The sequence below is a fragment of the Salmo salar genome, chromosome 19, assembly GCF_965601325.2.
Source record: "Salmo salar chromosome 19, fSalSal1, whole genome shotgun sequence".
NCBI lineage: Eukaryota > Metazoa > Chordata > Actinopteri > Salmoniformes > Salmonidae > Salmo > Salmo salar.
In genome coordinates this window covers 3,703,221-3,729,692 of record NC_138309.1, presented here as the reverse complement: position 1 = coordinate 3,729,692, position 26,472 = coordinate 3,703,221, and the positions used below count along the sequence as shown (strand labels likewise).

General features: G+C 44.3%; 1 protein-coding gene across 1 annotated transcript in view; it reads right to left on the bottom strand.

Annotated features, from left to right (window-relative positions):
- The window catches only part of LOC106578304 (leucine zipper putative tumor suppressor 2 homolog), a 48,535-nt gene that overhangs the window by 20,282 nt on the left and 1,781 nt on the right, over positions 1 to 26,472 (bottom strand). The gene's annotated exons all lie outside the window — the stretch shown is intronic.

The window sequence follows — 26,472 nt, the reverse complement described above, 5'->3', positions numbered from 1 at the left end:
CTCCTGCCCAGAAACTAGAATATGCATATAATTAGTACATTTGGATAGAAAACACTCCAAAGTTTCTAAAACTGTTTGAATGGTGTCTGTGAGTATAACAGAACTCATATGGCAGGCCAAAACCTGAGAAGATTCCATACAGGAAGTGCCCTGTCTGACAATTTATTGTCCTTCTGTAGCCTCTCTATCGAAAATACAGCATCTGTGCTGTAATGTGACATTTTCTAAGGCTTCCATTGGCTCTCAGAAGGCGCCAGAAAGTGTAATGAGATGTCTGCAGTCTCTGAGCAAAGAACAGCAGCAGAGTTTGTTACTGGCCTGCCTGGGGACAGTGACACTGGAGATGAGCGTTCATGTGAATTCTCCATTTTGTTCTTTCAGTCTTTGAATGAATACAACGTTGCCCGGTTGGAATATTATCGCTATTTTACGAGAAAAATCGCATAAAAAATGATTTTAAACAGCGTTTGACATGTTTCGAAGTACGGTAATGGAATATTTAGAATTTTTTGGTCACGAAATGCATTCGCGCGTCACCCTTCGAATTGTGACCTGAACGCACAAACAAAATGGAGCTATTTCAATATAACTATGGATTATTTCGAACCAAAACAACATTTGTTGTTGAAGTAGAAGTCCTAGGAGTGCATTCTGACAAAGAACAGCAAAGGTAATCCAATTTTTCTTATAGTAAATCTGAGTTTGGTGAGGGCCAAACTTGGTGGGTGTCAAATTAGCTAGCCGTGATGGCCGGGCTATCTACTCAGAATATTGCAAAATGTGCTTTCGCCGAAAAGCTATTTTAAAATCTGACACCGTGATTGCATAAAGGAGTTCTGCATCTATAATTCTTAAAATAATTGTTATGTATTTTGTGAACGTTAATCGTGAGTAATTAAGTAAATTCACCGGAAGTTTGCAGTGTGTATGCTAGTTGCTAGTTCTGAATATCACATGCTAATGTAAAAAGCTGGTTTTTGATATAAATATGAACTTGATTGAACAAAACATGCATGTATTGTATAACATAATGTCCTAGGAGTGTCATCTGATGAAGATCATCAAAGGTTAGTGCTGCATTTAGCTGTGTTTTTAGTTTTTGTGACATATATGCTTGCTTGAAAAATGGCTGTGTGGTTATTTCTGGCTATGAACTCTCCTAACATAATCTAATGTTTTGCTTTCGCTGTAAAGCCTTTTTGAAATCGGACAATGTGGTTAGATTAACGAGAGTCTTATCTTTCAAATGGTGTAAAAAAGTCCTATGTTTGATAACTTTGAATTATGACATTTTGTGGTTTTAAATTTGGCGCTCTGATGTGTCACTGGCTGTTGAATAGTGCGGGACGATTTCGTCCCACCTACCCTAGAGGTTAATAGTAGGTTTATTTGAACAGTGAGAGACAGAATAACAACAAAAAAATCCGGAAAAACGCATGTCAAAAATTTTATAAAATGATTTGCATTTTAATGAGGGAAATAAGTATTTGACCCCTCTGTAAAACATCACTTAGTAATTGGTGGCAAAACCCTTGTTGGCAATCACAGAGGTCAGACGTTTCTTGTAGTTGGCCACCAGGTTTGCACTCATCTCAGGAGGGATTTTGTCCCACTCCTCTTTGCATATCTTCTCCAAGTCATTAAGGTTTCGAGGCTGACGTTTGGCAACTCGAACCTTCAGCTCCCTCCACAGATTTTCTATGGGATTAAGGTCTAGAGACTGGCTAGGCCACTCCAGGACCTTAATGTGCTTCTTCTTGAGCCACTCCTTTGTTGCCTTGACCGTGTGTTTTGGGTCATTGTCATGCTGGAATACCCATCCACGACCCATTTTCAATGCCCTGGCTGAGCGAAGGAGGTTCTCACCCAAGATTTGACGGTACATGGCCCCGTCCATCGTCCCTTTGATGCGGTGAAGTTGTCCTGTCCCCTTAGCAGAAAAACACCCCCAAAGCATAATGTTTCCACCTCCATGTTTGACGGTGGAGATGGTGTTCTTGGGGTCATAGGCAGCATTCCTCCTCCTCCAAACACGGCAAGTTGAGTTGATGTCAAAGAGCTCCATTTTGGTCTCATCTGACCACAACACTTTCACCGAGTTGTCCTCTGAGTCATTCAGATGTTCATTGGCAAACTTCAGATGGGCATGTGGGTATTCTTGAGCAGGGGGACCTTGTGGGCGCTGCAGGATTTCAGTCCTTCACGGCGTAGTGTGTTACCAATTGTTTTCTTGGTGACTATGGTCCCAGCTGCCTTGAGATCATTGACAAGATCCTCCTGTGTAGTTCTGGGCTGATTCCTCACCGTTCTCATGATCATTGCAACTCCACGAGGTGAGATCTTGCATGGAGCCCCAGGCCGAGGGAGATTGACAGTCATTTTGTGTTTCTTCCATTTGCGAATAATCGCACCAAATGTTGTCACCGTCTCACCAAGCTGCTTGGCGATGGTCTTGTAGCCCATTCCAGCCTTGTGTAGGTCTACAATCTTGTCCCTGACATCCTTGGAGAGCTCTTTGGTCTTGGCCATGGTGGAGAGTTTGGAATCTGATTGATTGATTGATTGCTTCTGTGGACAGGTGACTTTTATACCGGTAACAAGCTGCGGTTAGGAGCACTCCCTTTAAGAGTGTGCTCCTAATCTCAGCTCGTTACCTGTATGAAAGACACCTGGGATCCAGAAATCTTCCTGATTGAGAGGGGGTCAAATACTTATTTCCCTCATTAAAATGCAAATCAATTTATAACATTTTTGACATGTGTTTTTCTGGATATTTTTGTTGTTATTATGTCTCTCACTGTTCAAATAAACCTACCATTAAAATGATAGACTGATCCTTTATTTGTCAGTGGGCAAACGTACAAAATCAGCAGGGGATCAAATACTTTTTCCCCCCACTGTATGCTAATAAAATCACACACACATTTGTAGGACTGAACCATTGGAATTCATTGCCTCCAGTGCCAGAAGTGGGTAGAGTTACTTAAGTACAGATCTTCCGTAAAGTACTGTTACTTAGATTACTTTTACTTGAGTAAATTACAAATGTAGCCCTCTTAAGAAACTACTTAAGTAAGAGTAAAAAGTATCCGGTCAGAAAACTACTTAAGTATTCGTTACAGATGTAGTTTAGTAAAAAAATATACACCTTATGATAAATTGTGACTGCAAACAAAAAGAACAACTTAGTGCATTTATTATTTAAGCCTGCCATCATCATCTTGCAGGTGTCCCCCAGGACAGGTAGGCTGTACAGTTTTATTCAAAGTCGACTTAATATATATCAATGTGCTCACTTTCATAAAAAAAAGGTAAACGGTATACTGCCTAAGCCTACCGGGGTATTTGGAAATAGTCACTGGATAGTTTTTCAGTACTGTAAAAAACAATTTCTTTGAAGTTTTTAAATAAACTTGAATATTTGTAGCTACTTTTGTATAAAAAAAAAACGTTTCATTTTTATCCAGTGACTTACATTAGTGAGTGCATACATGTTTCATACTAAATACCTGCAGTCAATATGTGTAATGCGTTAGGAGATAAAGAAGATTGCGTTCTTCATTTCACCTGTCACAATTTTTCATTTTGAAGCTTATCGGTAGTCCCCAGTCATGTGGTGTTTGTTTACAAGCACACCACGACGAGAGACCAGAGCCTTGTGAGTCACTCACCGCTGTGCAGCACGCGCCAGGTGATCTAGTTACAGTATGGAATTCACAACTAAATGTTTTCCAGCTAGATATCTTATAACTATTAAGTTGACTGTCTAAAATGTGTTAAATGCTCTGCAGTTGTGCATTTTGTTTTATAATTTAGTAGCTACTTATCTATCTAAAATCAGCTTTGTTTGGTAACAGAAGAGAATCCCCTCTTGGATCAAGAGTCTTGCTGTCTAATATTTGTTTTGTGCTTGCAGCAAAAAAATGTTGGTTACTTGTTTAACTTTATGCGCAGGGGTGTCTGTCCTGAAAATAGTTTACGTCAGTGACTGTATAAAATATTCGCAATGCGCTTGTTAGCATTCTCTACGAGATTTTACATGTACTTGTTAGCATTGCTAACCTTCGGATTACGGAGGCTGTGTGGTTAGAAAATACCGCCCCCTGTGTTCAGTGCCGGTATTACCGAATATCCCGATATGGCACAAAGTTGCTATGAAGATATTGTATGGTATTCTGGATACCGCCCATGCCAAGTAAACGGTGCTCGAGACATTGGCATAATTTCTCAATTTCAATAGCATTAATAAAAATGTATTTTACAATATAATTTCAAGTACATGTGATGGTGAATGCGTACTAGAAAGATTTACACCAAGTGTGATGTCAAACAATCAATATCAAAATTTCACTATGAATCATGTTATTAGTATGCAAATCAGACAGATTTCAACATGGAATTAAATATCAAGGTAGGTATTCAGGTAAGAATCATGTATGTAATAAATAATCGAAACAGTGCAGATAAATTTCAATAGTCAACTCAATCATATCTTTCCTGCCAAGCTAGGATTTACCCTTCATCCTCCTTCTCTTCCAATTTGAAAGTTATTTTATTTTCTTGGCTAGCCCATTCTTCTTCCCCTCAGTTGTGTTGCTAGAAGTTGTAAATAAAAATAAAAACACACCAATAAAAAAGCTATAGTAGCTATATGTTACAAAAAGCTTATTGAGATGTTTCACTGTATGACAGATGCGCCTATAGGCCTCGTCATTAAAACAGAATGACATTTAGACATACACTAAATACACAGTGACAGAGAACAATGAATAGGAAGGATTCTACGCTGGGCTGACTGGTTGATCTAGCTAACATTAGTTAGCTAGTGTAACCGATGTGAAATGGCTAGCTAGTTAGCGGTGGTGCGCGCTAATAGCGTTTCAATCGGGTGACGTCACTCACTGAGACCTGAAGTAGTTGTTACACTAGCTAATGTTAGCTAGCTACATGTTTGGCACTAGCTTTGCCACTAGATAAGCTGGCTATCTTATGTTATCACTAACTAGCTATTTACAGTGCATTCGGAATGTATTCAGACCTCTTGACTTTTTCCACATTTTGTTACGTTATTAAAACACAATACCCCATAATGATGAAGACATTTTTTGAAACAGTACATTTACATAAGTATTCCTATACTTTACTCGGTACTTTGTTGAAGCACCTTTGGCAGCGATTACAGCCTCCATTCTTCTTTGGTATAACGCTACAAGCTTGGCACACCTGTATTTGTGGACTTTTCCCATTCTTCTCTGCAGATCCTCTCAAGCTCTGTCAGGTTGGATGGGGAGCGTCGCCGCACAGCTATTTTCAGGTCTCTCCAGAGATGTTCGATTGGGTTCAAGTCCGGGCTCTGGCTGGTCCATTCAAGGACATTCAGAGATTTGTCCCAAAGCCACTCCTGCGTTGACCTTTGCTCTTTGCCCTGTTGGAAGGTGAACCGTCGCCCCAGTCTGAGGTCCTGAGCGCTCTGGAACAGGTCTTCATCAAGGATCTCTGTACTTTGCTCCGTTCATCTTTCCCTCGATCCTGAATAGTCTCCCAGTCCCTGCCCTTGAAAAACATTCCCACAGCATGCCACCATGGCCAGCTCAAGGAAGAGTCTTGGTGGTTCCAAACTTTTTCCATTTAAGAATGATGGCCACTGTGTTCTTGGGGACCTTCAATGCTGCAGAACATTTTTGGTACCCTTCCCCAGATCTGTGTCTCGACACAATCCTGTCTTGGAGCTCTACGGACAATTCCTTCGACGTCATGGCTTGGTTTTTGCTCTGACATGCACTGCCAATTGTCGGACCTTCTATAGACAGGTGTGTGCCTTTCCAAATCATGTCCAATCAATGGAATTTACCAGCGGTGGACTCCAATCAAGTTGTAGAAACATCAAGGATGATCAATGGAAACAGGATGCACCTGAGCTCAACCAAAGGGTCAGAATACTTAAAAGGCATTTCTATTTTACATTTTTAATACATTTGCAAAAATGTCTAAAAGCCTGTTTTCAATTTGTCATTATGGGGTATTGTGTGTAGATTGATAAGGAAAACAATTCATTTGATCTATTTTAGAATAAGGCTGTAACGTAACAAAAAAAATGGGGTCTGAATACTTTCCGAATGCACTGTATTTCCATACACATCTGAATAATCTGTTCACTCTTTCTGCCAATGACAAGGTGGCTAGTTAACTTAGCCAACAAGCGGAGATCATTGTGGGAGTTAAAAACAGGAGATAAACTATTGTCAGATTCTGAGTTAACCGAAGCAAACTAGCTAGCTAATTAGCTACCTAGCCATTTCATTTGCACTCACCCTCAAAACACAATTTGAACAGCAGAATTATATCCAAGAAATACTTATCTTACTCCAGAAATATATAATATTACAAAAGCAGAAGGTAATTAAAGTGCAACTTACTTCTGATCTCGTTTGGCTAAGAACCCACAAACAAAAATCTCCTTAGCAGTGAAGACGTGTGCTTCACTGCAAGAGCTGTGGTGGAAATACAGGGTTTGAAGAGCCAATGGACAAGAGTTTTGATGCAAAGCTATTTTGAATACTTTCCATGGTTTATGTCACACCCTGATCTGTTTCACCAGTCTTTGTGCTAATCTCCGCCCCGCTCCAGGTGTCGCCCACCTTCCCCAGTGTATTATGCCTGTGTTCTGTGTTTGTCTGTTGCCAGTTTGTTTTGTTCGTCAAGCCTACCAGCTTTTTCCCCCCTTGCGCCTGTCTGTTTCTTGTTCCTGTTTTCCCAGTTTTGACCATTCTGCCTGCCCTGACCCTGAGACTGCCTGCCGTTCTGTACCTTTTGGACTCTGATCTGGATTACTGACCTCTGCCTGCCCTGGACCTGTCGTTTTGCCTGCCCCCTGTTATAAACTTTTGTTACTTCGACACTGTCTGCATCTGGGTCTTCCCTAAACCCAGAAGACAAGCTGGCCAACGACCCAATGAGTGTGCAGAACGCCTTCTGGAAACAGAACGAGAACTGAGGGCCCCGGTTGGAGACCATGTCCACTTGGAGTCCATGGATCCGGAAGATGTGCTGCACCATGAGCTGAGCCATCTCTTTGGCAGAGGGTAGCTTGGGGAGAGGAATTAAGTGGGTGGCTTTAGAAAACCGGTCCACTACTGTCAGGATGGCGGTGTTGCCATTAGACGGGGGGAGACCCGTGACAAATTCTAGGGATATGCGAGACCAGGGACGGTGAGGGAGAGGCAGAGGTTGAAGGAGACCAGCCGGAGCTTGCAGAGGAGTCTTGTTCTGCGCACAGATTGTGCATGCGATGAACGCAGAGACGTCAGTAACCATGGTAGGTCACCAAAAGTGTTGTCGCACAAAGGCCAGAGTCCAACGGGAGCCCGGGTGGCAGGCAAGCCTGGAGGAGAGGGCCCACTCCAGGACCAAGGAGCGGACCATGTCAGGAACAAACATCCGGTTATCTGCCCCCCCAAGATATTCCAGGTTCTTGTGGTCGGTCCACACAATGAACGGATGTTCCGCCCCCCTCCAGCCAGTGCCTCCACCCATCCAACGACATCTTCACCGTGACAAGCTCACGATTCCCCACATCGTAGTTTCTCTCCATGGCGTTGAGGCGATGGGAGAAGGCGGCACATGGATATAACTTGAGGTCCTAGGCAGAACTCTGGGACAGAACAGCCCCCACTCCGACATCTGAAGCATCGGGCCTCCACCACGGGGACCATATGAACGGAACCTTGGGAGAGGTGAGTGCAGACGGGGTATGCCAGGGGGCCGTAACCCCGGATAAAGCGGCGATAGAAGTTGGCGAATCCCAGGAAACATTACAGTTGTACTCTGGACGTAGGCTGGGGCCAATCCATCACCGCTCTCAACTTCCCGGGATCCATCTGTACAATCCCTGCAGCGATGATGTAACCCAGGAAGGGGATGGTGGAGCGATGGAATTCGCACTTCTCTGCTTTCACAAAAAACTGGTTCTCTAGGAGGTGTTGAAGAACCTGTCAGACTTGGAGCACGTGTTCTTAGGCGGAGTGGGAGAAAACGAGGATGTCAGAGGTAGACGAATCGGTTCAACATGTCGTGGAGAACATCATTCACCAAAGCCTGGAACACAGCAGGGGCGTTGGTAAGGCGAAATGGCATAAGCAGATACTCATTGTGACCGCTGGCCATGTTGAAAGCAGTCTTCCACTCGTCCCCTTCCCGTATCCGCACCAGGTGGTAAGCGTCCCATAGGTCCAGCTTGGAGAACACGGTGGCCCCCTGGAGCAGCACGAAGGCCGAGGAGATGAGTGGTAGCGGTTCTTCACCGTGATGTCACTGAGGCCCCAGTAGTCGATGCACAGGCACAGGGTTTTGTCCTTCTCCACAAAGAAGAACCCTGCGCCGGCAGGGGAAGCAGAAGGATGGATGAACCCTGCAGCTAGGGAGTCCTCAATGTAGGTGTCCATAGCCTTGGTCTCTGGACCCGACAGAGAGTACAGTCGTCCCCGGGGCGAAGTGGTGCCTGGGAGAAGATTGATGCTGCAGTCATAGGGTCGGTGCGGCGGAATCGAAGTGGTCCGGGCCTTACTGAACATCTCCCGGAGGTCCTGGTCCGGGGCAACTTAGGAGCCCCCAGGAAGACGTCCTGGGGCAGGCTGCGCTGACTTCAGGCAATGAGCATGGCTGAACGGGCTCCAGCCCATGATGGCACCAACAGACCAGTAAATAAGGGAATTGTGTCGCTGGAGCCAAGAGAATCTCAATACCACGGAAACCTGAGTAGACTTAATAAGGAATTGGATCATCTCGCTGTGGTTCCCTGACACACGTAGGTTGTTGGGGTGGTATTGTGGGTGACGCAGTCTATAGAGCGCCCGCCCAGCGCTCTAACGTCCATGGGAATGGAGAGGGGGCTGAGTAGGAATGCCCAGCTCGGATGCCAGGGTAGCTTCCATAAAGCTCTCATTGGCCCCAGAATCGATGAGTACCCGGAGAGACTGACTGGTTCCCCCACAGCAAGATGGCATGAAAAGGGGTGTGAGTAAGGGGAGAGGAAAAGTTCTCTGTATGGAGCACCAGAGTACTCGCTCCTACTGGTGAGCCTGGTCTTTTAGTGGACAGGTGGCAATGAAATGACCAGCAGTCCCGCAATACAGGCAACTCTTCATGTGAAGCCTGTATAGCCATTCGGCTGGGGAGAGCCTAGCTCTGCCTAGTTGCATCGGTTAAGGAAGAGATGAATTGGCAAACTTTTAAGACTCTCGGGAGAACTTGGGTAGCCTCGGGTTCTCTTGGCAACGGAGCCGTCGGGGACTTCCGGGATGTCTCGGAGGCGAGGTGAAAGCCTTGGGCAGGTGAGTGAAATTGAACCTCTCCTTCCTTCACTCCCGTAGTCGCCCATCGATCCGAATGGTCAAGGCAAAGAGCGAGTCAAGACCCGTCGGTAGTTCCCGGGCTGCAAGCTCGTCCTTCACTTCCTCCGATACTCCGTGCAGGAACATGTTGAACAATGCTTCCGGGTTCCAGGCACTCTCAGCCGACAACATGCGAAAATCAATTGCGTAGTCTGCCACATTACGGGAGTCTTGACGTAGCTGCAGCAGCCTCTCTCTCAGACAACGGAGAATCAAACTTATTCCACAAACTCCTCCAGACTGAGGCAGACGATGGACTGTTGCTCCCACACTGCCGTTGCCCAGGCGAGTGCCCTCCCGGACATCAGCGTTATGATGTACGCTATCCTCGAGGGGTCTGAGGGGAACAAAGAAGGCTGCAGCTCAGAAATGAGGGAGCACTGGGAGAGAAGAGCCTGGCAGGTTCCGGAATCTCCAGCGTAGCGCTCCGGAGGAGGTAAGCGGGGTTCTCGGGACACTGGGGTAGGCTGGGAGATTACGGGTGTGACCCGCTGCCCAGTGGGGAATCCTCGGAATTGCTCCAGCAATGTATCGAATGCCTGGTCATTGCGTTCTGCCAGGGTATGGAGTCCCTCCATAAGACATTGAATTAACTCCTCGTGTCTTTCAATGGTGGCTCCTTGCAGGGAGACAGCATTGTGGAGCTGGTCTGAGTCTGTTGGGTCAGTCATGGCCAGTTCGTACTATCACGTTTTAGGAAAGACCCAGATGAAGACAGTGTTGAAGCAACAAAAGTTTATTACTAGAACAGGGGGCAGGCAAAACAACAGGTCAAGGGAGGCAGAGGTCAATAATCCAGTGTGGTGTGACTAGGTACAAAATGGCAGGCAGGCTCAGGGCAGGCAGAATGGTAAAAACAGGAAATAGAAACAGACAGTCGCAAGGGGAAAAACACTGGTAGGCTTGACAAACAAAACAAACTGGCAACAGACAAACAGAGAACACAGGTATAATACACAGGGGATAATGGGGAAGATGGGCGACACCTGAAGCGGGGAGGAGACATTGCACAAAGACAGGTGAAACAGATCAGGGTGTAACAGGTCAAGAGGTTGTGAAATGTTCTTACAGACGTAAAGTGGAACCTATAGTATCGATTTATGTAAAAAAAGAAATCACAACATTTAGAGTGACAAGGTTTTCATCTGACAGCGACGATATTATCATTTAAATCTATGTAACTGAAGTGATTTGGCAAAATGTAACGGGAGTCAAAATACTTGAGTACAAGTACAGCCCACAGAGAGCAACTAGAAAAGTACCAGTTCCTCCAAAAATGTACTTAAGTACACGCTACTACCCACCTCTGTCCAGTGCACTCCGGTGTCATATTTCCACTGAACAAATGGCTCATATTTACACAAACACCATAGACATCGTTAATCCCATGGGGTCAGTTAGTGCCTAAAAAGGCTCGATAACAATGGTAGTTCCTCAAATGATCGTTGTACTTCATTTCAGGGGAACATTGAAAAATTGTAGTGGATCGGAAGTTGAAATAACATAAGTAGGTAACTGGTTAAAGCCCCAATGCACTGCAGCCATTTTGATCTCAATATCAAACTATTTCTGAGTAACAATGAAGTACTAGTTTTCCATGAAAATGGCAAAAAGAAAAATTGCTTTTTAGCCAAAAACTATTTCTCAAGCAAGAATTGCAAAATGTAGATTTCTGCTTAAAATAGACCTACCCAAAAGTAACTGCTATTCATGTGTAATTACATGATTCTGACATGAATATAACTTGGTATATTTGGAAATAAGACATATGGGAGATTATGAGAAAATGATCAGAAGATATGAGTTACATAGTTCATAATACAGAAGATCAAGCACACACAAAATAACAGTTTTAATTTTTTTATTTTGAAAGTCATCTTTCATTGAAAAGCTATACGTGAATTATTGATGCCCAGAGCTGGAAACACATCAGATGGCTTCCACAACATGTGAACAATATCAGGGGTAAAAGGGGATCGATAGACCTAACAACTAGAAATGGGCAGATGTATTAGTAAGTGGTGTCAGGTGTGGTCACGGGGAGTTTCCAAGTCTCCCTAAATCTCTCCAAAGTGGTATATGTCTGTAAATTAGATAATTCCAGTACTATTATATATTTGCATTCCCTAAATGCTATTTGTTCAATATAAAAATAAAATGTTCTACCATATCAACCTCACTCAAACATTGTGGTGTTATGGGGTACCCAGGGTACATTCGTGTCCTTTCAACCTCTTCAAAGTGTCCGAATGTGGTAATTGCACTGTTTTTGCACACTGGATGTGCCGAAAAGTTATGGTTCACTATAAAAACTACATTTCTACAACAACAACCTCTCTCAAACATTGTGGTGGTGTCGTGGGATATACAAGGGATATGGATACCTACACCGCGTAAGCAGGCAACATCATATTTTTGATGCGCAAAGATAAACTCGGTGGACATTCGATGTTGCCATTAAGTCATGCATCATCAGATAACATTGGCAATAAGCTAGATTTGTTCCTACCAACCTAAGGATTAATTTGATACCCCCCCCCATGTAGCTATAGCTCAAACACAGACCAAATCGAAGCTTACCTTGTAAGATGTTTGCTGAAAACATTGTGTAATATAAACATTTTGACTCTCGGGGCTGGTGATCAATAACGATAAGTCACAGGCAGACAAATAAAATATCCTCATGATCTGTGGAGTCCCAGCTTTTGTGTTTGTCTGTTTGTCTGTAAAATGGTAAAAAGAAAAATAGCTTTTTAGCCAAAGCAAGAATTGTGCTAGTACTATCTGGGAATGGTATGGGTGGGGAAGGATATGTTATCTGAAAAAAAATCTGTCATTGGCAGAGAGGTTTGGAACTCGCTTTGTTATTGGTCTATATGAACTTTTATAAACTGGGTGGTTCAAGCCCTGAATGCTGATTGGCTGACAGCCGTGGTATATCAGACCATATACCACGGGTAAGACAAAACATTTCTTGTTACTGCTCTAATTATGTTGGTAACCAGTTTATAATAGCAATAAGGCACTTCTGGGGCTGTATCCAGGACATATACCACACCCCCTTGTGCCTTAATTGCTTAAATACCGCCTGGTGATGTCACCAGGCAAAGACAAAGCTCCACCCATGCAGAACCTGCTGATTAGAAGGTACTGTGTAGATTGTATTTTCAACTAGCAACTATCAGGAAATAACACTGATCAAATGTATTCACACTTTTACAGTGTTAGCTAGTTTCATCTGTTGTACAATATGTTATAAAAACACATGAAAAACGGAATTTTGACTGCATTGGGCCTTTAATATATATCCTGGATATATGCAGGATCAGAGATGTTCGCTAAGCTCTCGATTCTTCAATTACAAGCAGAGGAATATCGGAATATGCTTTGAGGCCTATTTAAATATTTTCCTTCTGCAAGGCAGAGGAAATATGTTGGTAACAGATGGAAGTGCTAAGAGGACTGTGGCTTCCCACACATAATGCAGCTCAATCCAATCCAGGCTTTAAACTGGCTTCATAAACATCACTGTGGCAATATAATGCCAGTGTTGGATAACACCCTTGGTATGCAGTGTTTGCGAGAGAGGTGCTTCCAAGACATATCAGATGATATGACAACATCATAGTAACTCCTGGAGGTTGATTGTTGTCCCACACACAGCCCACTAGCTGCTTAGCTGTGACAGCCCTCTCTTACCTCCTACTCAGGATCGATTGGCAGCAGTAATCCACGTTATTGCCCCACCAGCTGCCAAAGAGAATGGGATTAAACGCCATGGAGAGAGAGAAAGCGAGATAATTCTCAGATTACCATTTCATTATTCATCTGCCGAACAAGACCCTTCATAGACAGCAATCGATAACTAACCTCTGACCCATTACTATCGACAGGCCTTTATAGCCGGCTACCTTGGGCTTGAAGAGGCGGGCTAGTGAACCACTTCGAATCCCAGATCTAACAGTAGTGTAGGATAGTGAAGTGATATCAAATAGCTGGAGATCTCTATATCTCTTATCTGTTATAATCTCTTATTGAGGGGAGAGGTTGACAGGTTCATATCCGAGGGTATGCTTGGATATCTAACCTGTATATTGATTGATTTAGTCACATACTAAGGGTGTTTGCACGGACTTATAAACCTACCCTAAAAGGGGAAGTATTAGGTTAATTCTCTGCTTTGCAAAGTCATTGGCTGTGCATATGGCACTCAATTGTGCCTTTAGTGTGAATAAGTGTCTGTTTCCACAAATAATCTCTGTTCTCTTTCTCCCCCTTTCTCTCTCACTATCGCTCTTTTCCCACCCCCTGTCGGCTGCCTTGGTACAAAGCATGCATAAAACATAACTTGCAGCTTCAGTTTCAGACAGAAATGAAAAGACGATTTGAGTCACCCACTAGGGAAGGAAATCCCAGAGGAGAGAGAACAGGGAGTAGGACAAAACCTTGGCTGAGCCATAAATGTACATATCACCTGGTTATAGTATTTACAACCAGTAACTGATAAGATATTGAGGATGTGATGTACAGCGAAAGAAAAAAAGACAAGTGTACAACTTTACAATTTCTAATTCTTATCAGGCAGGGGGTTCAGCTGTTCTTGCCACAAACATCAGGTCCATAATGTCCTGATTCTCATACATTACTACAACCTATTTAATATAATTTTTGTCTACGTGAGAGTAGAACGTTTTCATGCGAAATCTAGACCTATCCGATTTGAGTGACTAAAATGTCAGGATGTGGGACGCAGCCATAGTGTTCCATCCTGCCGGGCCCAGGTCAGGTCAGGTCAGACCCCATGGCGAGCTGTTGGATGCTGGTCATTGGGGGGGAGTTGAACCCTGATTGAAGCTACTACACACTTCCATGATAAAAGCCTGGCCAAGAGCACCCTGCCCAAAAGCCTGCTGTTCAGTGCTGGGGCTCAGGGTGCATTTGGATGGCGGGGGGCAGGGAAAGGACACAACTAAATATGCAATCATTCTGTTCTAGGTCAAGGGTTTACGCTGCTCAGTTAATAAAAGATTGGATGAACATACTTTTGTGTGAGGATATGCGTGACAAGATAAAGTGCCCTTCAAAAACAGACTTTGTTGATTGACAGTTTGGGATTGTGAGGAACGGCGGGAGAGAGAAAAAAAGTAAGGACAGATTAAGCCCTATAATCTGCAGGCAGGACAACCAGCAATCTATCATCCAAATTTGACCAAAAATCACCCCAGGACTGAGCTTTCAGAGTCAGATCATACTTTGCATCTCAGTACCCCGTGTTCTGTGTTCCACATTAGGCTAAACATTAAGACATAGGCTACAAACCCTTTTAAGATCAAGGTCATCATTTAAAACACCCTTAAACGTCTAGAGAGACAAAGTGGGCTATGAATGTTCAGTTGAATGAAATAGTTTATGTTCTAATGTCTAATTGTGTCTATTTTACTGTTCTGCATCCTCCGGTGTTTAAATGACATTTTCTTTCAATTAAGTCTGATTCAAAGTTTGATTTTGCACAGGTTTGTTATTGCACAGCCGCGTGCCAAGGAGTGCGTTGGCTATACAGCACAAACAGATCTGGGATCAGGCTAAAGGCTTCAGACAAGCAGTGATGGGACCACACCCTAGGTGGAATTAAGGAAATGGCCACAGAGGTGGAATAAGGAAGTGATGAAACAGCAGTTGGTCCATGATTGTAATGTAAACATTTAAGGTAGAAGTTCTTGCTAACCACCGATCTAGGATCAGGTCACCTCGTCCAAAATTCTACCCTTAAATTTTAGGAGGATTTTTAAAAATCTGACCATGGACCGGCAGTTAGGGGCAATTTCTACCAGCTCCAATACCACCAGTTCAAACTAGGTGCCACTGTCAAGGTTGTGTGAGCAAGGCTGAACTGTAAGAATGTGTAAATGTGTCATTCTGTCCAAGAGATAGCATTAGTTTATGGAAGGAATGGCACAGAAATTATACAGGCATCTGCCCAGGTGAACACTAGCATGCTAATCCATGAGCGAAAAGAGCAAAGTCTATATAAGAAGAAACATATTTTGCACCAAGATGCCCAAATCTTTTTTTCTATGAGATTACTCCTCATTGCAACCAAAATCTCAGTCATTTCCGCTGTCCTGAAAACACACAGACGAAGAGGAAAATACCATTCCAAGTTCTAATGTAGTGGCTGGAGGGAATATCGTCAGACATGCATAGGTACTTCCATAGACATTCAAATATACTAAAATGACCATATGCTATAACTAGGATGTCCACTACATTACCCTTTAATGGAATATGAGACCACTGCACATTATGAATCAAGGGTCATGTGGAGTCAAGTGTACGACTCCCCTCCTTGGTGAATGAAAAGAACAGAGATTAGAGGGAGGTAGTCAGTAACTAAAGCCCACTGTAGGTCGCCACCCCACCCCAATACAGTGGGCTACGGAAGCTGTGTGTGTGTGTGTGTGTGTGTGTGTGTGTGTGTGTGTGTGTGTGTGTGTGTGTGTGTGTGTGTGTGTGTGTGTGTGTGTGTGTGGCAGCAGTAGAGGCAGACCACCTCTCCAGACGAATTACTTCAGACCCAGTTCCCCTCAGCTTAAGCCGTTATGCAACGGTATGACACGTCTGCCCCCCACGTAGTCCTCCACTCTGCTCCAACAGGACCCCCGTACATCACCCTCTGCCTCCCACCTACAACACGTCCTGCTTCAATTCGCCTATCGCACCCAATCACTCAAACAGCTTCTTCCTACAGGGAAACTGTTCTGCTTATCAAAGGGTCACCTACACCTGACCAGTGTTTGCTTTTCATTGTGTGTGTATATACACATCTGTCTTTCTATCTTAGTGGGAGGCTAATCAGGCAAGAGCAATGAGAAAGTGGATTTAAAAATAACCAAACAAACAACCTCGGGGAAGGGTCGTCCCAGTTCCATAACCCTGGCTAATACCTTGACGGCACTGCAGGAAACTTTAGGAAGGGGAAAGTGAAAAGCAGCCAGAGTATTAGACTATACTCCATGAGGGCCATCCCACACCAGCTGTGAATGTAATCATCACACAAACTACCGCGGCCAATCACAAAGCACTCAGGAAGGACATTGCATTTTAACCATGTCATTTTTCAACCTCTACAATTTGTGTCCAGAGTATTTTATTAATCTGAATTGACAGTAACCAGAACTGACACAAGGCTAACCTATAAACATTCCTTGATTGAAATCTGTAGACCTCCTTACTTTGATTTTGAAAATATAAGAAGAAAGGCCCAGACCCAAAGACAGGGTGCTAGTCTGTCTAACTGTCCCCAACAAACAGCCCTGGGTCCTAGCCTAGAGCCGGGACGATAAACTGAAAAATATCGACAACGACCACTTATCGCAGGCATTTTGCAGAGTAGCCTATACAAGTAGCCTGTACTATAGAAATGTTAAGTTTGAAATGAAATAAGTTTGCTAATATGGGTAATTGTTAATGGGACAATTGATGGCTATAACCATCAAACTAGTATTTGATGGAAAAGGATAGTTTAAAGGATAATAAAAAAACAGATTGTTCTATTTATCGTTATCACATCAATTCATCACAATATGGATTTTTGTCCATATCGCCCAGCTCTATCTAGCCCCCTAGTCAATGTAATTCTGTAGTTCCTTCTGTAATAACACAGCCCTATCTGCAAAACAGTACTGCCATGAACCATCACAAAAATTGTATATTACTGACATTCAATCACCAAAGATCATGAGACTTGTGACTGATAGTCCATGTAAAAATTAGGGCTGGGAATTTCCAGGGACCTCACGATAAAATATCACAATACTTAGGTGCCAATACGATATGTATTGCGATTCTCACGATTCTATACGTAGGCTATTGCAATTTGATACTGTGATTTTATTGACATTTGATGCACCATACATATTGCTCACTATACACTGAGTATACAAAACATTAAGAACTTAATACTGAGTTGCTCCCTCTTTTGCCCTCAGAGCCTCAATTCCTTGGGGCATGGACTCTACAAGGTGTCAAAAGCATTCCACAGGGATGCTGGCCCATCTTGACTCCAATGCTTACCACAATACGGTCAAGTTGGCTGGATGTCCTTTGGGTGGTGGACCATTATTGATACACACGGGAATCTGTTGAGCGTGAAAAACACAGCAGCGTTGCAGTTCTTGACACAAACTGGTGCGCCTGGCACCTACTACCATACCCGTTCAAAGGCACTTAAATATTTTGTCTTGTCCATTCATCTTCTGAATGGCACACATACATAGTCCATGTCTCAATTGTCTCAAGGCTTAAAAATCCTTCTTTTAATCTGTCTCCTCCCTTTCATCTACACTGATTGAAGTGGATTTAACAAGTGACATCAATAAGGGAACAAAGCTTTCACCTGGATTCACCTGGTCAGTCTTTGTCAAGGAAAGAGCAGGTGTCCTTAATGTTTTGTACACTCAGTGTATGTCTGCTGCAAAGAGACAAGAAAGAGCATGAAAAACATTTGCTTTGATCAGTCATGGAAATAAGTGCTGAACACATGTTGGCTCACTATTTAGAAATAAGATGGACAACATGCTATAAAATGAAAAATACAAGAGTTTTGGCACAGGTACAGCCGACAAGCTCTAGCTAACGCTACATAGCAAAAGAAAGTGGATACTTGGAGTCAAAGTATCCATATAATATCATCCAAAATAATATTGTGATGTGTAAAAGAAAGAGAGCTTTGGAGCAAGATAAAGAGGTTAATGTAGTTACAGTGGTGGAGTACTGACTGAATACGGTCGGGACATATCAGGGTTTGTACTCCGGCTGTCTGTCTACAACACTCAAGGAGATGACTGAGAACCAAAGGTTGAGAGAGCTGCTTACAACATGAGGCAGAGAGACCCTGTTTATGATCCGGCTCGAAGGACTAGTTCATTGGGATACACTATACAACCCAGACATTTTCTTTTGCAAGGCCCTTAGGATAAACTAACCACATCGTGACCTGACCAGGAAAAAAATCCTGCCTCTGAAGATGAGACATGACGTACAGTATTGAGCCTTCAATTAAAATAATCTCCAGTTTATCTGGATCTTATACCAACATTTTGGCTCAGAAGACCTTCATCAACCTTTCCCAGGGACTGAGAACTGGTGGGTTGCCCCTGTCCCTTTGACTGTCCCCTGTCCGTCTATGCCGTTCCGACACCTGTGTGGCCCAGCTGTTCACTGAGCTTAGTGCTGAGAACATCACTAAAGCCTGGGGCTAAGACAGTGGCCCTGATCTGTGGTCTATCATCGAGCATTGGAAAGGATCCATTTTAAAAGGTAGGTGGTACTGTTGACAGATCTTTTACAAACACAGACTGATAGAAGTAGATAAGTGGTAGGCACACACTCGCACACACACACACACACACACACAATACACCTGAAGATCTCATTAACCTCTGTTCTGTGGGCTCAGCCTACCTACACAGTATGTTGAGACAGAAGCGAGCCACTAGCAGAACCTTTTATTAGCCTTCAGGTTAGGGGCCGAGCCTCCCTGAAGTGCTGATCTTGTCAATCTGATAAAGTCCTCAGTGCTCAGCTCAGCCCTCCCTCTACTCGTAAACCATTGAGTCATTTCAGACTTCTCCCAACCCAAATATACAAAGAACAAGACTTTTCCACCCATGGCGTTGTTGTTTTAAACTGTTTAACATACTGTGGTGAAGTGAGTGGGAAGGAGACTATGCAACATCAGTAATTACAATGAGAAACAGGAGGTGGATTCGGCAACGGGAGAGAAACATAAGACAACCCACAGATCCTGAAGACATGGGGAAAAAGTACCTGTCTAAGCACATTACAAGATGCGCCATTTGAAATGATCTACAGTAAACATAGAAATACAATGGCACCTTACCTTCCCTGTTATACAAACAAACATCCCCTATACTACTGGTATTGTGCCAACTTCCGGTTTGGAGCGAGCAGTCGCACCACAGGTAATATTCCACTTCGCTACATTACAACGGCTTGATTTGTTTGATCTGATCAATTCTTCTTAGCTAGCTACATAGCCGTCTTTGTATCAAAGATAATTGTGTAGTTTAGAGTAACTGAGTAATTATCGAGGCTAGCTATCTTCGTCCTCCTAACGTAGTCAACACTGCTAGCTGCTAGCTAGCTAGTCATCACTGTTAGCTAGCCAACTTCTACCGACTAGCAGCACCGCAGAAACTATTACATTACAACGCAACGACTTGATTAGTGTGGTGTTAGTGTTAGTTAGCCAGCTACATAGTTGTCTGTGCTGTCTCTGTATCTAAGATAATTGTGTAGTTTGAGTTTGAGTATTATTGAGGTGTGCTAGCCAGCCGCGACGCGGCGCCAGACTTACTCAACACACCTAGTCATCATTAACCCACTGCCAGCTAGCCATCCGTTACCGACTAGCAGCGCTGTAGTTACTAATACTTCACAACGGAACGATTTGACTAGTGCAGTGTTACCTAGCTAGCTACCTAGTTGTCTTTGTCATAGCTTGATAATTGTTAATTGATAATTGTTAGCTAGCCAGCAATCGAGGTTAGCTATCCAGCTATTTCCGTCCCCCGCGACGCCATTTTTCCTAACCTAGCCAACTATTACCGACGAGCAGCATTGTTGAAACTAAATACACTACAAGGAACGTCTTGATTAGTGTTATGTTAGCTAGCTAGCTACAAAGTTGCTTTGTATCATGACAAGGTGTAGTACTGAAACTACCGAGGTTACCTAGCCAGCTACACGTTCAAAGTCAACAACGCAGCCACTGCTAGCTAGCCTACTCCACCAGCCAGCAGTACTGTATCATTTTAGTCAATAACATTTTTGCAACGTAAGCTTAACTTCCTGAACATTCGAGACGTGTAGTCCACTTGTCACTCCAATCTCATTTGCATTAGCGTAGCCTCTTCTGTAGCTTGTCTACTATGTGTCTGCCTATCCCTGTTCTCTCTCCTCTGCACAGGCCATACAAACGCTCCACACCGCGTGGCCGCTGCCACTCTAACCTGGTGGTCCCAGCGCGCACGACCCACGTGGAGTTCCAGGTCTCCGGCAGCCTCTGGAACTGCCGGTCTGCGGCCAACAAGGCTGAGTTCATCTCAGCCTATGCTACCCTCCAGTCCCTAGACTTCCTGGCGCTGACGGAAACATGGATCACCAAAGATAACACTGCTACTCCTACTGCTCTCTCCTCGTCTGACTACGTGTTCTCGCATACCCCTAGAGCATCGAGCCAGCGGGGTGGTGGCACTGGAATCCTCATCTCTCCCAAGTGGACATTCTCTCTTTCTTCCCTGACCCATCTGTCTATCTCCTCATTTGAATTCCATGCTGTCACAGTTACCAGCCCTTTCAAGCTTAACATCCTTATCATTTATCGCCCTCCAGGTTCCCTTGGAGAGTTCATCAATGAGCTTGACGCCTTGATAAGTTCCTTTCCTGAGGATGGCTCACCTCTCACAGTTCTGGGTGACTTTAACCTCCCCACGTCTACCTTCGACTCATTCCTCTCTGCCTCCTTCTTTCCACTCCTCTCCTCTTTCGACCTCACCCTCTCACCTTCCCCCCCTACTCACAAGGCAGGCAATACGCTTGACCTCATCTTTACTAGATGCTGTTCTTCCACTAATCTCATTGCAACTCCCCTCCAAGTCTCCGACCACTACCTTGTATCCTTTTCCCTCTCGCTCTCATCCAACACTTCTCACTCTCCCCCTACTCGGATGGTATTGCGCCGTCCCAACCTTCGCTCTCTCTCTCCCGCTACTCTCTCCTCTTCCATCCTATCATCTCTTCCCTCTGCTCAAACCTTCTCCAACCTATCTCCTGATTCTGCCTCCTCAACCCTCCTCTCCTCCCTCTCTGCATCCTTTGATTTCCTCTGTCCCCTATCCTCCAGGCCGGCTCGGTCCTCCCCTCCTGCTCCGTGGCTCGACGACTCACTGCGAGCTCACAGAACAGGGCTCCGGGCAGCCGAGCGGAAATGGAGGAAAACTCGCCTCCCTGCGGACCTGGCATCCTTTCACTCCCTCCTCTCTACATTTTCCTCTTCTGTCTCTGCTGCTAAAGCCACTTTCTACCACTCTAAACTCCAAGCATCTGCCTCTAACCCTAGGAAGCTCTTTGCTACCTTCTCCTCCCTCCTGAATCCTCCTCCCCCTCCCCCCCCCCCCCTCCTCCCTCTCTGCGGATGACTTCGTCAACCATTTTGAAAAGAAGGTTGACGACATCCGATCCTCGTTTGCTAAGTCAAACGACACTGCTGGTCCTGCTCACACTGCCCTACCCTGTGCTTTGACCTCTTTCTCCCCTCTCTCTCCAGATGAAATCTCGCGTCTTGTGACGGCCGGCCGCCCAACAACCTGCCCACTTGACCCTATCCCCTCCTCTCTTCTCCAGACCATTTCCGGAGACCTTCTCCCCTACCTCACCTCGCTCATCAACGCATCCTTGACCGCTGGCTACGTCCCTTCCGTCTTCAAGAGAGCGAGAGTTGCACCCCTTCTGAAAAAACCTACACTCGATCCCTCCGATGTCAACAACTACAGGCCAGTATCCCTTCTTTCCTTTCTCTCCAAAACTCTTGAACGCGCCGTGCTTGGCCAGCTCTCTTGCTATCTCTCTCAGAATGACCTTCTTGATCCTAATCAGTCAGGTTTCAAGACTGGGCATTCAACTGAGACTGCTCTTCTCTGTGTCACGGAGGCTCTCCGCACTGCTAAAGCTAACTCTCTCTCCTCTGCTCTCATCCTTCTAGACCTATCTGCTGCCTTTGATACCGTGAACCATCAGATCCTCCTCTCCACCCTCTCCGAGCTGGGCATCTCCGGCACCGCGCACGCTTGGATTGCGTCCTACCTGACAGGTCGCTCCTACCAGGTGGCGTGGCGAGAATCTGTCTCCGCACCACGTGCTCTCACCACTGGTGTCCCCCAGGGCTCTGTTCTTGGCCCACTCCTATTCTCGCTATACACCAAGTCACTTGGCTCTGTCATATCCTCACATGGTCTCTCATATCATTGCTATGCAGATGACACACAATTAATCTTCTCCTTTCCCCCTTCTGACAACCAGGTGGCGAATCGCATCTCTGCATGTCTGGCAGACATATCAGTGTGGATGACGGATCACCACCTCAAGCTGAACCTCGGCAAGACGGAGCTGCTCTTCCTCCCGGGGAAGGACTGCCCGTTCCATGATCTCGCCATCACGGTTGACAACTCCCTTGTGTCCTCCTCCCAGAGTGCTAAGAGCCTTGGCGTGACCCTGGACAACACCCTGTCGTTCTCCACCAACATCAAGGCGGTGACCCGATCCTGTAGGTTCATGCTCTACAACATTCGCAGAGTACGACCCTGCCTCACACAGGAAGCGGCGCAGGTCCTAATCCAGGCACTTGTCATCTCCCGTCTGGATTACTGCAACTCGCTGTTGGCTGGGCTCCCTGCCTGTGCCATTAAACCCCTACAACTCATCCAGAACGCCGCAGCCCGTCTGGTGTTCAACCTTCCCAAGTTCTCTCACGTCACCCCGCTCCTCCGCTCTCTCCACTGGCTTCCAGTCGAAGCTCGCATCCGCTACAAGACCATGCTGCTTGCCTACGGAGCTGTGAGGGGAACGGCACCTCCGTACCTTCAGGCTCTGATCAGGCCCTACACCCAAACAAGGGCACTCCGTTCATCCACCTCTGGCCTGCTCGCCTCCCTACCTCTGAGGAAGCACAGTTCCCGCTCAGCCCAGTCAAAACTGTTCGCTGCTCTGGCACCCCAATGGTGGAACAAGCTCCCTCACGACGCCAGGACAGCGGAGTCAATCACCACCTTCCGGAGACACCTGAAACCCCACCTCTTCAAGGAATACCTGGGATAGGATAAAGTAATCCTTCTAACCCCCCCCTTAAAAGATTTAGATGCACTATTGTAAAGTGGTTGTTCCACTGGATATTATAGGTGAATGCACCAATTTGTAAGTCGCTCTGGATAAGAGCGTCTGCTAAATGACTAAAATGTAAAATGTAAAATGTATTCTTATCTAGAGGGACTTCACCTTCAGTTTCAAATATCTTTCAAGGGCAAAAACAATGTATCCCTTACACAGCAGTTCATCCACTGAACAGGGAAGGGGATAAGGCCCTGGTTAAAATAAACAACACAAACCCTCTTCCTCATATTCCCCAAGCATCTTCTGTCCCACAAGGGGAATTCCTCCATGACACAGCGAAATGCTCACAAACAAACACTACTTTGAATTATTGACAATGCCCTCTACCACACCCTTTTTCACTACTTGAAGTGCTGGTCCCTATTCCAAACATACAGTGCAGTATAACAGGTTTCAAAAATGAACTTGATCATTGAACAGAAGAAAAATGACATTATTTCTTTCAGATCCGGTCTTAAATTCCCTTTGGTCCTCGAGCCCAGATTAGGTATTATATTTTTCGCTTCATTAAAGAGATGCAGCCTCTTTTGCGTGATGATTGCCTCAGTGAAGCACATCTAAAGCCTGCTCTCTGCTGCCTTATGTATAACAAATACTGATACTGCACATCCATGAAAATGCACCAACAGCAGTACATTGTTGTGCTGAGCAATAAAATGCAAGAGGGGGAGTGGGAAGGGAGGTGCTGGGAGGCCACTATCAGCAGCATACCACCCTGCATCCCCCTGCTGGCTTGCCTCTGAAGCTAAGCAGGGTTGGTCCGGGTTGGTCCCTGGATGGAAGACCAGATTCTGCTGAAAGTGGTGTTGGAGGGCCAGTAGGAGGCACTCTTTCCTCTGGTCTAAAAAATAAATAAATAAATAAGATCCCAGGGCAGTGATCTGGGGACATTGCCCTATGTAGGGTGCCGTCTATTGGATGGGAAGTAAAACGGGTGTCCTGACTCTCTGTGTTCACTAAAGATCCCATGGTACTTATTGTAGGGGTGTTAACCCCGGTGTCCTGGCTAAATTCCAAATCTGGTTCTCATACCATCTGATCATCCCCAGCTTCCAATTGGCTCATTCATCCCCTGTAACTATTCCCCAGGTTGTTGCTGTAAATGAGAACATGTTCTCAGTCAACTTCCTTGGTCAAATATTTTAAACAAGGCCAGTGTCTCTCACTGTAGCAAAGGGAACAATTTCAGATGAATCATTGCATATCCCAAAGGTTGTATGTAGAAATTTACCAACACCTGAAGTGTCCCAAGGCTGAGGTTGCAGTCTTGGTAAAGACCTGGAGGAGGCACTGTATCTGCCTACAATGTCTCTAAAGAAGTCTGCTATGCAAATAACCCGTGGCTCTGCAACTGTTTGCGTCCCCATTCTCCCCCAGTCTGTTTGCTAAAGTAAGCACTTGACTTGAATTCAAATGTTAACAACATACAGTGCCATCAGAAAGTATTCAGACCCCTTGACTTTTTCCACATTTTGTTGTGTTACAAAGTGGGATTAAAATGGATTTGTCATTTTTTGTCAACGATCTACATAAAATACTCTAATGCAAAGTGGAAGATTTGTATTATTTGTTATTGTATTAATGGAAAATAAAACACTAATATATTTTGATGAGATAAGTATTAAACCCCCTGAGTCAATACATGTTAGAATCACCTTTGGCAACAATTACAGCTGTAGGTCTTTCTGGGTAAGTTTAAGAGATTTGCAAACCTTCATCTTACCATCCAAACGCATAGTATGCAGCTGGCAATATTCGTATTGTGCAATATTTGCCCATTATTCTTTTTTAAATTCTTCAAGCTCTGCCAAGTTGGTTGTTGATCATTGCTAGACAGCCATTTTCAAGTCTTGCCTAGATTTTCAAGCCAATTTTAGTCAAAACTGTAACTAGGCCACTCAGGAACATTCAATGTTGTCTTGTAAGTAACTTTTGAGCATATTTGGCCTTGAGGTTTAGGTTATTGTCTGTTGGAAAGTCTATTGGAAAGCAGACTGAACCAGGTTTTCCTCTAATACAGTGCCTGTGCTTAGTTGTATTCCTTTTCATCCTAAAAAAACTCCAAGTTCTTGCCGATGACAAATACTCATAACATGATGCAGCCACCACCATGCTTGAAAATATTAAGAGTGGTACTCAGTGATTTGTTGGATTTTCCCCAAACATAATGCTTTGTATTGAGGACAAAATGTTCATTTCTTTGCAGTATTACTTTAGTGCCTTATAGCAAACAGGATGAATGTTTTAGAATATTTGTATTCTGTACAGCCTTCCTTCTTTACCCTCTGTCATTTAGGTTAGCATTGTGGAGTAACTACAATGTTGTTGATCCATCCTCAGTTCTGCTATCACAGCCATTTAACTCTAACTGGTTTAAAAATCACCATTGGCTTCATAGTGAAATCCCTGAGCGGTTTCCTTCCTCTCTGTCAACTGAGTTATGAAGGACGCCTGTATCTTTGTAGTGACTGCGTGTATTGATACACCATCTAAAGTCTAATTAATAACTTCAATATGCTCAAAAATATTCAATGTCAGCTTTTATTTTACATTTTTTTCCATCTACCAATTGGTGCCCTTCTTTACGAGGCATTGGAAAAACCTCCCTAGTCTTTGTCGTTGAATCTGTGCTTGAAATTCACTGCTCAACTGAGGGACCTTACAGATAATTGTATGTGCGGTGTACAGATATGGGGTAGTCATTAAAAAAAATCATGTTAAACACCCTTATTGCACACAAAGTTAGTCCATGCCACTTATTATCTGACTTGTTCAGCAAATGTTTACTCCTGAAGTTATTTTGGCTTGCTATAAAGGGGTTAAATACTTACTGACTAAAAATAGAATCTAAAAATAGAATTCCACTTTGACATTATGGGATATTGTGTGTAGATCAGTGACAAAATCTAAATGTAATCTAAATTCAGGCTGTTAATAACAAAATGTGGCAAAAGTCAAGGGGTGTGAATACTTTCCGAAGGCACCATTTCCCTAGCTAGCAAAGTGCTCTGTCTTTGTTTACAGAGGATTCATTTCAGAGGACAGGCAGCAGTCACACATACAAACAGACAAGAGGATATGCCTTTTTAACAAATTACACAAGCAAGCACTCAAC